General features: G+C 37.7%; 1 protein-coding gene across 5 annotated transcripts in view; it reads left to right on the top strand.

The window, feature by feature from the left end:
• The first annotated feature begins 244 nt into the window (after positions 1-244).
• The window catches only part of ZC3H12B (zinc finger CCCH-type containing 12B), a 28,994-nt gene continuing 15,946 nt past the window's right edge, over positions 245-13,292 (top strand). Inside the window, exons 1-2 of one of the 5 annotated variants that reach the window (XM_027663202.1) lie at positions 397-1,658; positions 7,550-7,604. The gene's annotated coding sequence lies outside the window, so the exon portion shown is untranslated. The other 4 variants (XM_027663205.1, XM_027663207.1, XM_027663206.1 and 1 more) reach the window with 4 other exon arrangements.

The raw sequence follows: 13,292 nt of genomic DNA, 5'->3' as shown, positions 1-13,292 counted from the left end.
GCACCGCCGCTCCCGGTGCGCGCAGGGCGGCGGTGGCACCGCCGGCGGCCCTGCCCCGCTCGGCGGCCCTGCCCCGCTCGGCGGCCCTGCGGGGAACGCCGCTGCCCGGCGGTGCCGCTGCCCCAGGGCGGGCGTTGTCCCGGAGGTGCCGCTGCCCGGGGGCCGTTGTCCCAGCGGGGCCGCGGCGCCGGCGGTGCCACCGCCGCCCTGCGCGCACCGGGAGCGGCGGTGCCTGGCCTGGCCGTCCGTCGCTGCGGCTGCCGCCCGCCCCGCATTGGCCACCGGCTGGACGAGGGGACCCTGGGCCTTCGCGGGGACCCGGCGGCGCCATCCTTCGCACAGCCCTGCAGGAGCGGGCTCGGGGCCCGGGGGCTGCTGCGGCAGCGCAGGTGAAACGGCCTGGACAGCTGGGGACACAGCCGGGAATTTGGCCTGGTTTCATGTAGCAATTTTAAGTAATTTTAAGCGCCGAGGAGGGATTGCGAAGGCTGCCTTACCACGCTGTTTTAAGAAGGTGTTCAGTGTCTGAACAAAAGAAGAGTAGCAAGAAACTTGCATTAGCGAAAAAAGGTGGTGAAATAAGGAAATTACTTTTGTAGAGGGTACCTGATGCGTGCAACTTACATCCTTCCATTTTGCTTTATAGTGCAACGGTGAATAAGGAACTGCTCACTCATGCAATATACTTGAGGTTTGAGATGCTTTTTCTGATCAGTTAATTTAAAAATGTTATTTTTTCTTAGCCATCTGCTGTTCCAATTGTCATTAAATAATTCCAAAATTATATTTCACAAGAGCTGTATATTTCCTTCACAAGTTAGTAAACAGTAAAATTGAATCAAAAGCTATATTGGATCTTCTGATAGGTGGGAATCTAAATTCAGGTTTATTGAGATACGTGTGATATTATTTTACTTTTTGTTTAATCTTGCAATGTGTTTGAGTGATTAGCATGTGTTGTCATAAATGGGAAGAAAGAATTAAGAAGAATACAAAAATGTTGGTCATTTATGAACTTCCATTATGCCTATCAGTAGTTCTGAGTGTGCAGCATTCCAGGTCCATCTGATTTCTTGTGCTTGGTGTGTTTATTGAAATTGAAGAACCTGTCAAGTAGTCTTTTTTGTATAGGGGGTATCCTTTACTGATGAAATATATCTTTTGCTTGCCGGATGTCATAAACAAACTATGATATGTAGAACTGAAAGGTATATTTCACAAGTGTGGCTAATGTCACTTACAAAATTATCTTGGCTTCCTGCTGGAAAAATGGGTTAGTGGGAATGTCAAGGTCATCTTCAAATTTAGAATCATTTGGCTGCCTTTCGAATGTCTTTTCTTCTTCAGTGTGATATATATTTCCCATGTATTAGTCTTGTGGCTGTTGATGTTTTCTGGACCTGTGATATGTTTGTCTTCTAAAATAATATTTAGCAAGTTTTAAAAGAAGCAGTCTGTTAAGCTTCCTAAGTCACTTTCATTTGAATGACCTCTATAAGATGTATTTTAAAAAAAAGAAAATCTAACTGCATGCAAACACACCGTTAGGAAAGAATGGACAGAAAAAGGGTTAAGCAGATGAATGGATACCAATGACACTTTATATGCTGATGAACTAGTAAGAAAGTGAATTCTTACTGTCAACAGCTATGAATTAGGTAAGTTCTGGCTTTCTGTTCTTTGATCTTTCTGGATGCCTTTTCCAATGCAAATTATTCCGTTGTAGACATCTGCTGGATTTGACTTTCCTAGCCACTTTACAGTTTGCAACTGAAATGTCATTTTGTTAAACACTTATAATTCTACTATAGATCTGTGAATAACAGAAGTAAAACAAATTGCTTCTGTCACTTGCACTTTGTTACTGTTTACATCAAGAGCAGAAGCATTGGAGCTTTTGGGAATGAGGAAGGCAGCAGGGCTTGAAAAGGTGAAGAAAAGCAATTTATAAACTCACAAGGAGTTCCCAGGTGTTGCCACATTGTAAATTAGTTTGATATATTGATTTGTCCATCTCATAATTTGGAAAAAAAAATGAAAAAAACCAAATGACTGTAATGCTACCTGCCTCACACACCTCTGAGAATGCTGTCCTCCTTTGATCATGGAATCTGCTAGACACAAAGAGCTTTGAAGAGCCATGTGTTCATGGCTGGACTAAGATACATTTTTAAATATATAAACTTTCACTTTTTCACTTTTTGTAATTTTGTTGTAAAAGGCTATTTTTTTCCTAGACATTATAAATGAAAAGCGTGTTTGACTAATGATACTGGTACTTTTAAAATGCTTTACATCTGTTAATGTAAATGTGCAATGTGGGATGGTTTTTTTTATTTCCTGTGAACTGTCCCTTTTTGTTGATAAGCTGTATTTGATATGATATATTCATGGTAACACAGATAATTCATCTGGAAATAAGAATACCATGACCACCTTTACAGATGTAGGCTTTCTGCTGCCATGATATGTAGGTGTTGTGTTTGATGTGTTTCAGAGTTAGCGAACATATTTTGGAAGTGCAGAGCTAAGCAGTATAGCATCTCCTGAGATGTCATTTCATTCTTCTGAGGTGGCCAATTTATTCATGAGACTGGCCATAATAACTCTTCATTAGCTGGCAGTTTTGATTCAAATATATATGTTCTTTTATATTTAAATAAGTATTTTAGCGATGTACCTTTGAGTTGTAAAGGTAGCTATTGTATTTAATTTTCTTACATGAATTATTTTTGACATTGCTTGCTAAAAAGCAGATGGATTCACCCTGTCAAAATAAAACCTAGGCTTTACATGGTTTGTTGTAGGCCTCTTCTAGAATTTCATTAGGATATCATTGTACAGTGTAACTAAAGTGTTTTACAAATCCCAGCATAGACCAAGGTGCTTGTTGGTTCCATAGTTGAAATATAACAGCTCCTTTTCCGTATTGATTCTGTCTGGAGAGAGACCCTTCATCAAGACTAATATAGGTTCTGATTAGCTGAGTCAACTGCTATTTCAGTTGACTAGAGAGGAATGCTAAAACAGGGACAGAGCATCAACCTTAGGTTAAAGCCAAAGGTTTAGACTTAATTATGTTCAGTGAGGACATCCACAAGAAGTTTACTGTATGCACTCCTTTCATGAACGCACGGACACCTCTGTCAAATCACATAAAGTCAAAACTAAGTGACTATTTCAAACTAAAACCACTTGTTATTGCCCCCCGACTCTATGCTTTTTCTTTTTTTTTAAGATCAAATACTAGTTTCCACCTCTTTGACAAGTCTCCTTTTTTTTGATTTCTACGTGTTCCTGATTTAAAAAGCAAACAAAAAAACACCTCTTGAAACAAAAAACCTATCATACAAAAGAAAAACCTTCCTCAGGCCTTGGCCCTATTTAGATCTCCCTTTAGTTGCTGGAGCATGGGGATTTGCTGTTTTCACTTTCAAATCAAAGTGGTAGGGTTTTTCTGTTGTCTTTTGATGATGACTTTCCAGCTTCTTCACCTTGGAAATGAACAGTGTTGTCATTGTAAGAATGAAGGAATCTTAGTGTAAAGAATAATCAGTTTGGATTGGACCACCTTTAAGTGGTCATTTAGTCCCTTGCTGAAAGCAGACCTAATTAGCCACGGACTGACTTTGTTTTTTCAAAAGCAAGGTGACAGGTGTGAAAATCTAAAGTCACAGTAAAGCTACAGTTTGAGGCTTACTGAGCGAGGTGTCTTTCTGTGCTTTAGGCATTTTTTAGTAGTTTCTAAAGTGGTTGTTTCAGTTTATCAGAAAGCTTCTGTCCTAACAGGTGAGTTACATCCTGAGTTACAATCCTCTTGTTGAATGGCAGAGCATGTGAGGGTCTGTCCAGTATATTGAGATCTTTAGAATCAGAATACCCTTTGTTTTTCAGGTTTCACGAATATTGATGAGATTTCTTGTTAAAGGAACATTTAGTTTATTTCAAAGTACTGTTTCCATTACAAATTGAATTAGTGTAAGTTGAGATGATAGGATGCATCCCATCCTTGACGTGTCTTTGACTCAGCTGCAATCACAACTTTTTTTTTCCCTTCGGGAGCATTAATGAGTCATTTAGATCTGCAGATTAGGTAGTAGGAATGGCCTCCAATCAGAATGTGGATTAGGAGAACCACTGTATTGCTTTGGTCACAGATTTAAATTAATTATCTCAGTTTGTTAGGAATTGCCTACAAATAATATTTAAGGGGTTATGTGTCTGCTCTTATTTTATGTTGTCAACTGAAGTGTAAATGTTGCCTTAGTAGGGACAACAGAATAGTGCTAGCTGTAGCTCCTTAAGATTACTAGAAAGGGAATATTCGTGGAAAAGGGATACTATAGGTGTTTGTTTACTGTATAGTTCTTTTTTTTTTTTCTGTCCTAGGAAATATGGTTAAATACCTAATGCAATAGAAATATTCCTTTTCTTTCCCTTCAGAAGTCTGGCCTGTACTTTTACTTGTCTTTTGCTCAGCGCTACCTGTTCTTTTTAGGTTAACTCCATACAGGAATCTTGTATCTTAAGAAACAGCTAAAATGCTGCTTCCTCTATGTATAATTCCAACTATTCATCCTGTCCTTTTGAATTCATACTTATGAGAGTGACAAAATTAATGAAGTTTGAGGCAAGTTGCTTAAATTTTATATTAGCTTTGCATTTCTTTTCAATTTGTACTTGGGTTGTAGTTTGTAGGATAACAGAATGTTCTGAGTTGGAAGGGACCCACAAGGATCATCGACTCCAACTCCTGGCCCTGCACAGGACACCCCAGCAATCCCACCCTGTGCCTGAGAGCGTTGCCCAAACACTCCCTGAGCTCTGGCAGCCTTGGGGCCATGCCCACTGCCCTGGGGAGCCTGGTCAGTGCCCCACCACCCTCGGGGGGAAGAACCTTTTCCTGAGATCCAACCCAACCCTCCCTTGTTGATTCCTTCACAAGCATTTTCAGGTTCTCTGTGACATGCTAGACATGGCTTGCTCTTATGTATAGTCCTATACATAGTGTATTAATGATCACTGTAAGTATTTACTGAAGTAAATTTGAAGTACCTCGAACACTGAGGTGTTATTTTAGTTTCTTAGAACTATTTTTCAGTTTAACAAAACTCCATAATATGCTAAGAATGCGATAAAAACAGATACTTTCCTACCAAGTTTTCTATTCTATGGTACTATTTCTGTTGTATGGTTTGAGTTAAATCCTGTAGTCATCACTGAAGCAAAATGACTTCTTGGCAAGATCTCTGGTAAAAGCTGTGGATTTGGGCCAAAGGATTAATTGCGTATTTGCACAGTAAAGAATACATTGTTCTATTTAATGTTCTAAATCTACTATGACCCTAGTATTTAATAGGTTTTATTTTGGATTTTCAGAAGTGGCCATACTTTCTCAGACTTCTAGCTAATCAAAATGCTTTTACTCATTTCCCTGGTGTCTGTTGGTAAGTTCATGTTGGTTTTTCTTTCCTGGCATTTTCTGAAATGGTCTGTAGGTTAATTTCTGAATCCTTTGTGGAAGGTTAGCCATGGAAAAGTGCCACAGTTGTTCAGTCATACTCTTTAAGCTTGGCAGACAGTGCTGCAGGGCAGCTACCTAGTTTTTGTGATATACAATATTACAGTTTGAGCAGAGTTAGAAAAATAAAATTCTGAGCACTGTCTTTGAGGTCTTATTTCTGATGCAGTGCAGTGCTGTGCTTTTCTGTTTAGTGTCTTGCTTGTTATGGGGAGGTTGAGCACAGTAACACTGCAATTCGGTACCATTTCTGCTTAGCTGAATGAGGAAGTTTTCATCAAGGTCAGCAAAAAAAAAAATCTAATTTTGTAACTTGTGGCAACTCAGTGGCAAATAATGAGATGTTCTTTTTAAGGGTCTATTTTTTTTTTTTTTTAAGTCTTGATTACTAGAAATGTAATATTTAGTCTAATGTTGATGAAATAGAACATAAAAAGGCAGAGTTGCGCTCATTAACTTTCACAGCCTGGGAAGTAATAAATAGTGACTATTGTATATAATTCAGCTGTCTTGTCATTGCTGAAGGACACTGTCACTATCTGATGCCTTGTGCAGTAGTTCAGCCAGACACCAATCACTAGCATTCAGCAGTGTTGAAAAGAAAAGTGAGAAACTTAGGTCCTTAGAGCGGTAGTTGTACAATTACTTTCTTTCATGACAATGCTTATGTAAGATATTTTTGTCTACCATGATTGTTTTTTTCTTGCCTTTGTGTTGCAGGATGTTGTTCCCCTTTTTCACAGGTGCAACTGTTTTTTTGAGATGCACTGTAAATTTAATCTGTGTTTAAAAAACAAACTCTCCCTTCAGAAAAACTCCTACCCAGGCCCTTTTCCAGCTGTCATGATGAGCCTGTCCTCTTCTTCATACTATAGGGAGAGGCATGGACAATTAGGTTCCTAGCTTAGGTGTTTTGGTTAAGAGTCTGTGGCATGATTTCACAAATCTAGTTTTTCATATCCACAGATATTCTCATCCAGTTTGAAAATTACCTGGTCTGCTGGCTCAGTGGCTTACCCTACATCATTGGCACTGCCCCTGAATTTCCAGAGTTCTCAAACAGCATTCATGATTTTCTTAAACTGAACCAACTGTGGTAAAGCAATTTCAGGACTAGAGGTTGGTGAGGAAGGAGAACACCATGTGACTTTTAAACATTTACAACATTTGGGAAGGGAGAACTCTATTTTACTTTTCTGGAATGGTCTGTGAAATTTATGAAGTGATACACTGACAGAATCAGAACTTATGTGTGTATATATATGGCCATATCTATCTATCTGTCTGTCTATTTATATGTGTGTGCATATGGTAGGTTTTTTTCATCACTGTTCAGTGTAGACAAGACACGTGAAGGCACAATAAGATACATAAGATCAGAAAGACAAAGCTTAGTGGTATTTCTAAAGTAATTTCTAGTTTTCTATATCCTGGTGTATGGATTCCTCAAATTCAGTCCTCTCTGCACAGCTGAACTTTTTCTACCATTAAAAGTGTTCTGTCAGCATTTGTCAAGGAAGAATATCCCCTTTAGGGTTGGGTGGTGGTAATGATTACATTCATCTGGATTGGTGAGCCAACACTGAAAAATCTTCCCTTGCCCTTTACCTCTCTAATAAAAGAGTGCTAAGTCACATTCCTTATTGTTCTTCTCCAAAGGTGGTTAAGGGAGGGAGAGAGACAGATGGAGAAACAGAACTGGCAAATTTCTTTTTCTTTTAAAATACTACCTCTGAATTGACTCAGAAAGGAGGAAGCTTCTAAATAAAAATTATTACTAACCACAGCTAGCAGGCTATTTTTTCAGTTGCTGTTTCAATATTAATTTTAAGGACAAGGTGTTCACTGCTGGTGTAAGCTGCTAGTACTTTACTTTAGATTTAATGTATATTAGTGGTTTTTTTCAGAGAAGTCATAGTAGAAAAAGTAAAATATTTTTCTTTATATCGTTCTGAGTTTCACTTGATAAAAGACTGTACAATATTAGGCCTTTGATTTATGTGAATTTAATGTTTCTCTTTTCATCAGAATGACAGTGTTGAGACTTCTCAGCAATGTGTTGAGGCTGACATTGCATAGTATGGTAAGAAAAAAATTAAACTGAATCAAAATGCTGTCATTTTTGTGGCTCTGATTATCAAGGGACTGAAAAGTCTGATCTGCCATTTTAACGCTTCTGTTAAAAATGCTACTTGACTTAGCGCATATTCTGCAAATACTGATTATACGTATTTCTAAATTTATAAGTGAACTGCAGATCTGTGCTCAGATCTTACTTTAGACCATCTCTAATTTATTAGATTAAAAAGTACAAGAAGGATTTGAACAGGTGTTTGATTTTAAGTATCTTAAAATTAAGAGTATTCTTTTTAAATTAAGAACATTCCTCACTTCTCAGCGAGCAAAATATATAGTAAGTGATGTTAATGCCAAGTATTTGCATCAAAAAGCAGCTGGTTTTATACTTGTTTTCCTTCATTTGTATGTATTTTGGACTTTTTATGGAAACTGTATCAAAATATATATGCTATACATCTGTCAGTGAACTTGATGCTTATCTGAGTGTTGTTTGCTAAGTGTGAAAGCTCTTAGGACAGTCTTAATACAGTTTGAAACTGTGACTACAAATTATGAGTATTGTAGTTCTCTAAAAGCATCAAATTCTGCAGTCACTTTAATTTCCAAATGGCCAACTTAAATAGGAAAATTTTCTCAAAAGCCTGTCTTATCCTGTTTTCCTACAGTGTTGCAACATTTGCAATTTAGATAAGTTAAGCTACCACATTTGTTACATGCTGAAAATAATTCATTCTAAAGTTCAAAAGTAAATTGGTGAAAGTGATTAATTCCTGTTGAACTACAATATATGTTTTATTATATGCATGTGTAAACTGAAATGTGTTCCTGTTATCTCCGTTTAAATCATGATAAATATGAAAATCTAGTGATTCGAGGTATATATACATACAGGCAAAATGCTACAAAGCTCCAACTCTTTGCCTTTTTATTAAGGACAGGAGATAATTGCCTATAATGTCATGCAGTACGACTCTTCCAGTTTTTCATTCATTCTGAAATACCCAAATGTTAATTTTGGAATATTTTTCCACTTCAGCTGTGAATCTGTCTCAGCAGATATGTATCACCTAAGTGTATAATTAGAATGAGAAAAAGCTACTGGTTTTAATTGTGACTCATATACTTCGTCAACACTAAGGGCTTTCTCAGCAGATAAAATAATTCACTACCTCAGAAAATATTCAGAGCAGCAAGCAGTAATGTGTAATATCTGTACTGCTCCTGAGATAAGAATACAAGATAGTTGTGTCCTCAGTGCCATGAAAACACCAATGTTGAGTTGTGTCACTTTTTTCATGAGCACTGTAGAAATGTGATTTTCAAAATCAAGGGCTAATCCAAAATCCTAGGCCATCTTGAGCTGCTCTTGGTTTGTATCCTCTGACAATAACTACTGCTTAATAAATACTGTTTTGTCACATTCCTGAAGACTTGTGCAATGCATTTTGGTGGTTGTTGGTTTGTTGGTGCTTTGTGCGTGTGTCGTGCAGGCTCAAATTGTAATGTCGTTAAAATAGCAATTAGTCACTTGTTGGGGAGGTTTTTAAGGATCAGAAAAATGTCCTTGGGAAGTGCCTTACAGTTCTTTACAGGAAGTACTGGTCTGTGCTGTGGCACAGTACAATGCTGGAGATCTGTTGATTGTAGCGTCCCTGAACACTGAATCATTTTTAAAAAGACTTCTCTTTCTCTTTGTCTCTACTTATAGTTTTCAACAGTGTGATAATTCCTTAATGGATCTATACTAACTTTTAAAAAGTATACAGTATAAGCAATAAGAAAACAAAAAAGTGGAAAATTGTCTGCAAGGATCGTTCTGTTAATTGATAATTAGTGCTTTTTTTTCCCCCAGTAATTTTTTTTCTGTATGTAAGGGAAAAGTGAGCATAAAGGCAATGGGATAATAGAAAATTCTCAGTGGATCACGTATTGTTTCCTGCAAAAGAGGTCAACTAAGATATCCCTGTCCGAAGACTTTTCCTGAAAGCCGTAATTTTATTCTGCGTGATGCATGAATTGCTTGCACTAGGTTAAATGTAATCCACGGTTCACACTTGTACTATTCAGTCTGATATTACCCTGAGAAATGTGTTTCAAGCAAGAATTTTGTATGCAGAGTTGAGATTATCACTTTGTCTCTTTGTTTTGTCCTCCTCCACTCCTCTGACTTCCTTCTGTAATGGGTCCTAGAGTCTCATCACTAAAGACCTTTCAGTCTTTAGTCTATACCATGTTATTGGGGATTCAATTCAAAGGGCTTGAACTGTTTTATTTGCTTTGCAGATTTCTCACCTGCCGATCTCTCCTTTTGCTCACATTCCTGACTTGAATAGAATTTCAAAATTCCCCCTAACTGTTCAGTTTCCAATTTAATCTGAAAGTGGCTGAAACACTGCTTTCATTTCTCCTGCATACATGGGCCTGAAGTCTAGGAGTCCTCTTAAACTGGGCTGTCTTCTTAGATCCATGCAGACAGGCTACTTCTGAGATTTCTCAATGTTATGGCCAGGAAAGATCGCCCAGATTGAGTCTCCTTTTTCCATTAATCCACCAAAACATTTGTCCCGGCTCTCACTTATAACTGAGATCCTTTCCTAAGATGCTTATTTTGATGTGTATGTGTATTTTTGCACATGTGCATATTAAATGCATAATTTCTTTCCACTTTCCCCTTTAACACCTCTCCATAACTCCCTTAGTGTGTCCACAAAGTACTGCCTTCTAAAGGTGTCTGGACAAACAGTGATCTGAAACAATACCAAACTATTTCATGTGGTCTTTCTGATATTTCAACCTGACATCATAATTCTAGATTGTATATTCTTTGGGCAAGGCACTGATTGAGATCCCTACGTACAAATGCACTACCAGTCCTAGATAATGTAAATCAAAAAGAAAAGAAATTCTCTGTTATTGTCAATAGTCAGCAAGATCACCTTTGAATTTCTGAGAAGTGCAGTGTGGAAAAACAAACAAACCAACTATACTGTTGCTGTTTATGATGGGTTTTTTAAAGTCTAAATGCCAGTGAGTTAATTGCATAAATATGTTGCTGCTGACTGGAAGTATTCTTGGAGATGTGGCAATAATTGTGGTTGTTTTTACTTGCATCAAAGAAATTATATGAATTTGTCACTTAAAGCAGGAAACAGGAGGAAGATTAATAGCCAGGAGTTGTTTTCATATGGATGTGCAGAATGCAAACTACCAAATAGTCTTGTATTAAAAAAAGTTTTATATTTTTGCACATACTTTCTTTTAGACTATATGTATTCAAATTATGCATTTTACATACAGACTATCACTTTAAATATTATCTTTACTGCATCTCTTTCATTTTAGAAAATTTTAGTGTTGACTTGGTCTTCTTGTATTTGAGGTAACAATGTAGAATCTGGTCGGTATCTCATTCATTCCTTATTTCCTGGCAACACTGAGCTTCTTTTAAAGGAACTTAAGTTCCTACTTAGAGTTAATCAGCAATTTCTTTAGTTTGACTGTTGCAAATGAAACAGTTGTGTAATTGAGGTAAGTGATGAATTCAAGTCACTGAGCTCAAATGCTTTGAACATGCAGAAACCTCATTTATTTTCCTGATAGGTCTACATAATAGATGACGCTCTTATTTGAAGGAGAGCCGTGTGGTCCACTAAGAAGGGGTAACATGCTGAATGTTTGTCACACTGTAGATAGAGAGATAGCAATAGCGAGTAGAGGTATTTAACTAGAAATCCAAAATAAACTGAGAGCAGATATTGTTTCTGACATAGAGTGGCACAGAGGAGAGACATCAGCTTTCCAAGTACAGGGCATCAGAGCATTTTCCGAGTGGTAGTACTGATTACATCTGGATCGCTGGCATTGACAAAGGCAGTGACTGACAGGCTTGTTAGATCAAAATACTGACTGACTGAAAAGAGATATTATCTGTATTGTAGTGATCCTGGGCTCCTGAATAGAATTACAGATTAATTTGGGGATGGGGGGGAAAGACTGCAATTTGTGGACAATTAGTAATCAATTTTTTTCTTTTGTCGCTGTTGAGAGCTGGCTTAGGGACAAGGGTCTGGATCATACTCCGTGAACACACATAGTAAATTCTGTAGTGATAACTGTGAGACTAAGTAGTTTGAGGGGTTGCAATAGTGCTGGTGTTTTAGAAAAGGATGGTATTACAAGTCTTGATTTCTAATCTGGAGGGTGTCAGGAAGAGTGCTGTGTTCAAGTAGTGTTAGTTGCCGCTGCTGCTTTCTCTTAGTTTGTCATTTTGCTGTTTGCTGGCTTAGGAGCAACACAATACTCCTTTCTTCAGTGCCCTCTCTCAATGGTCAGTGGGGAAATTTGGTCCTATGCTGTAATATTTTTGTTGTTGTAGTTTGATTTTTTTTGTCTGTTTGCTTCGGTGCTCCTGGCCCAACAATGAGTTGACCTTCATTGTTTAAAAATCTTAACCTTATGCATTTGGGAACAAATCCCACAGTATGCCAGTTCTGTGGGTGCAGTAGAATGGAACAGTTAAGCTGCACGGAGGGAGCAACTGGCTAAGGATGGAGAGATGCAAGCTGTCTTTTCTCCTAGGAGTTCTTTGTACAAAAGTGTGCAGAGTTGTAGAGGTGGGCTCTGGAGATGGCCTCCCTCCTTTTCTGTCAACATGGCAGCTGATGCTAAAACAGATTATCTAACCTATTGGACAAATGTTGCCTTTTTAGAGATTGGCTTTGTGTGCTCAGTGTTAGAGGAAGAAGAAAGACTCCTTACTTTTCCAGAAATTACAATATCTAGGAATTGTGTCTTGTGTGCGTGTGTGTGTGTGTGTGAGATTTGTGATATATCTTGGTAGAAAGAACTAGGTTGATAGAGACAGGACCTTTTCATTTCCAGTGCCTTCCTCAGAAGATCCTAAATGGATACAAAAAGGTGATTTTAATAAAACACTGTGATTTAGTTTTTCAGTAGTTTGAAGATAACTAGAGATTTCTTTCTCTTTTAGCAGATTTTTAATTCCCGTCTAAAATATTTGAAACGGTGAATATGACATCACAGACCACATATTTTTCTACAGCTATCCAAAAGAGAGATGAGACAGCTAAAATTTCCCAAGTTAGTGGCTTTCAACCAAAGGTTGACATGAATGAAAAAGACAAGAAACTCCTGGATGACTCACAGAAGTGGGTGTTTCCATAGAAGGAGCTTTCATAATAGATCCACCAGTCTATCACTAGCAACCAAAGAATAGTAAACCACAACACAGGACTGACAGAGAGCAGTTCTAGATATACAGAACTGTTTCCTCCCATGGATTGAGCTGCTTTCTTTGTAAGCATGACAGAAGTGAGTGTGCCAACAGTAGTGAATTGTTCTTAGAATTAAATATCTGTGTATGTTTTAAAATTTTTTTTGAATTCTGAATTATTTAGCTTTAACTATGATCAAAATATCTCCTTGTTAAAATAAGATCTTACTTTCAGGGAAGGACAAATGAAATTTATGATAAATTGCTTATATGATGTTAACAGAAAACTGGAAATATGTATGTGGAATTGGGATAATGCAACAAAATGGTAAAATCAGTTTATATACAAGAAGATATATTATTTTCCAGCTAAAAAAGAGTGGTCAGAATTAAGAGCAAAACTTATACAGTTGTCATTAACCAAAAAAAAGTTTGAAAAATCTAAATGTGAAAGCAATA

Source organism: Corapipo altera, unplaced genomic scaffold (assembly GCF_003945725.1).
Source record: "Corapipo altera isolate COAL_440 unplaced genomic scaffold, ASM394572v1 107b, whole genome shotgun sequence".
NCBI classification, from domain to species: domain Eukaryota; kingdom Metazoa; phylum Chordata; class Aves; order Passeriformes; family Pipridae; genus Corapipo; species Corapipo altera.
This window is presented reverse-complemented; position numbering and strand designations above follow the sequence as displayed.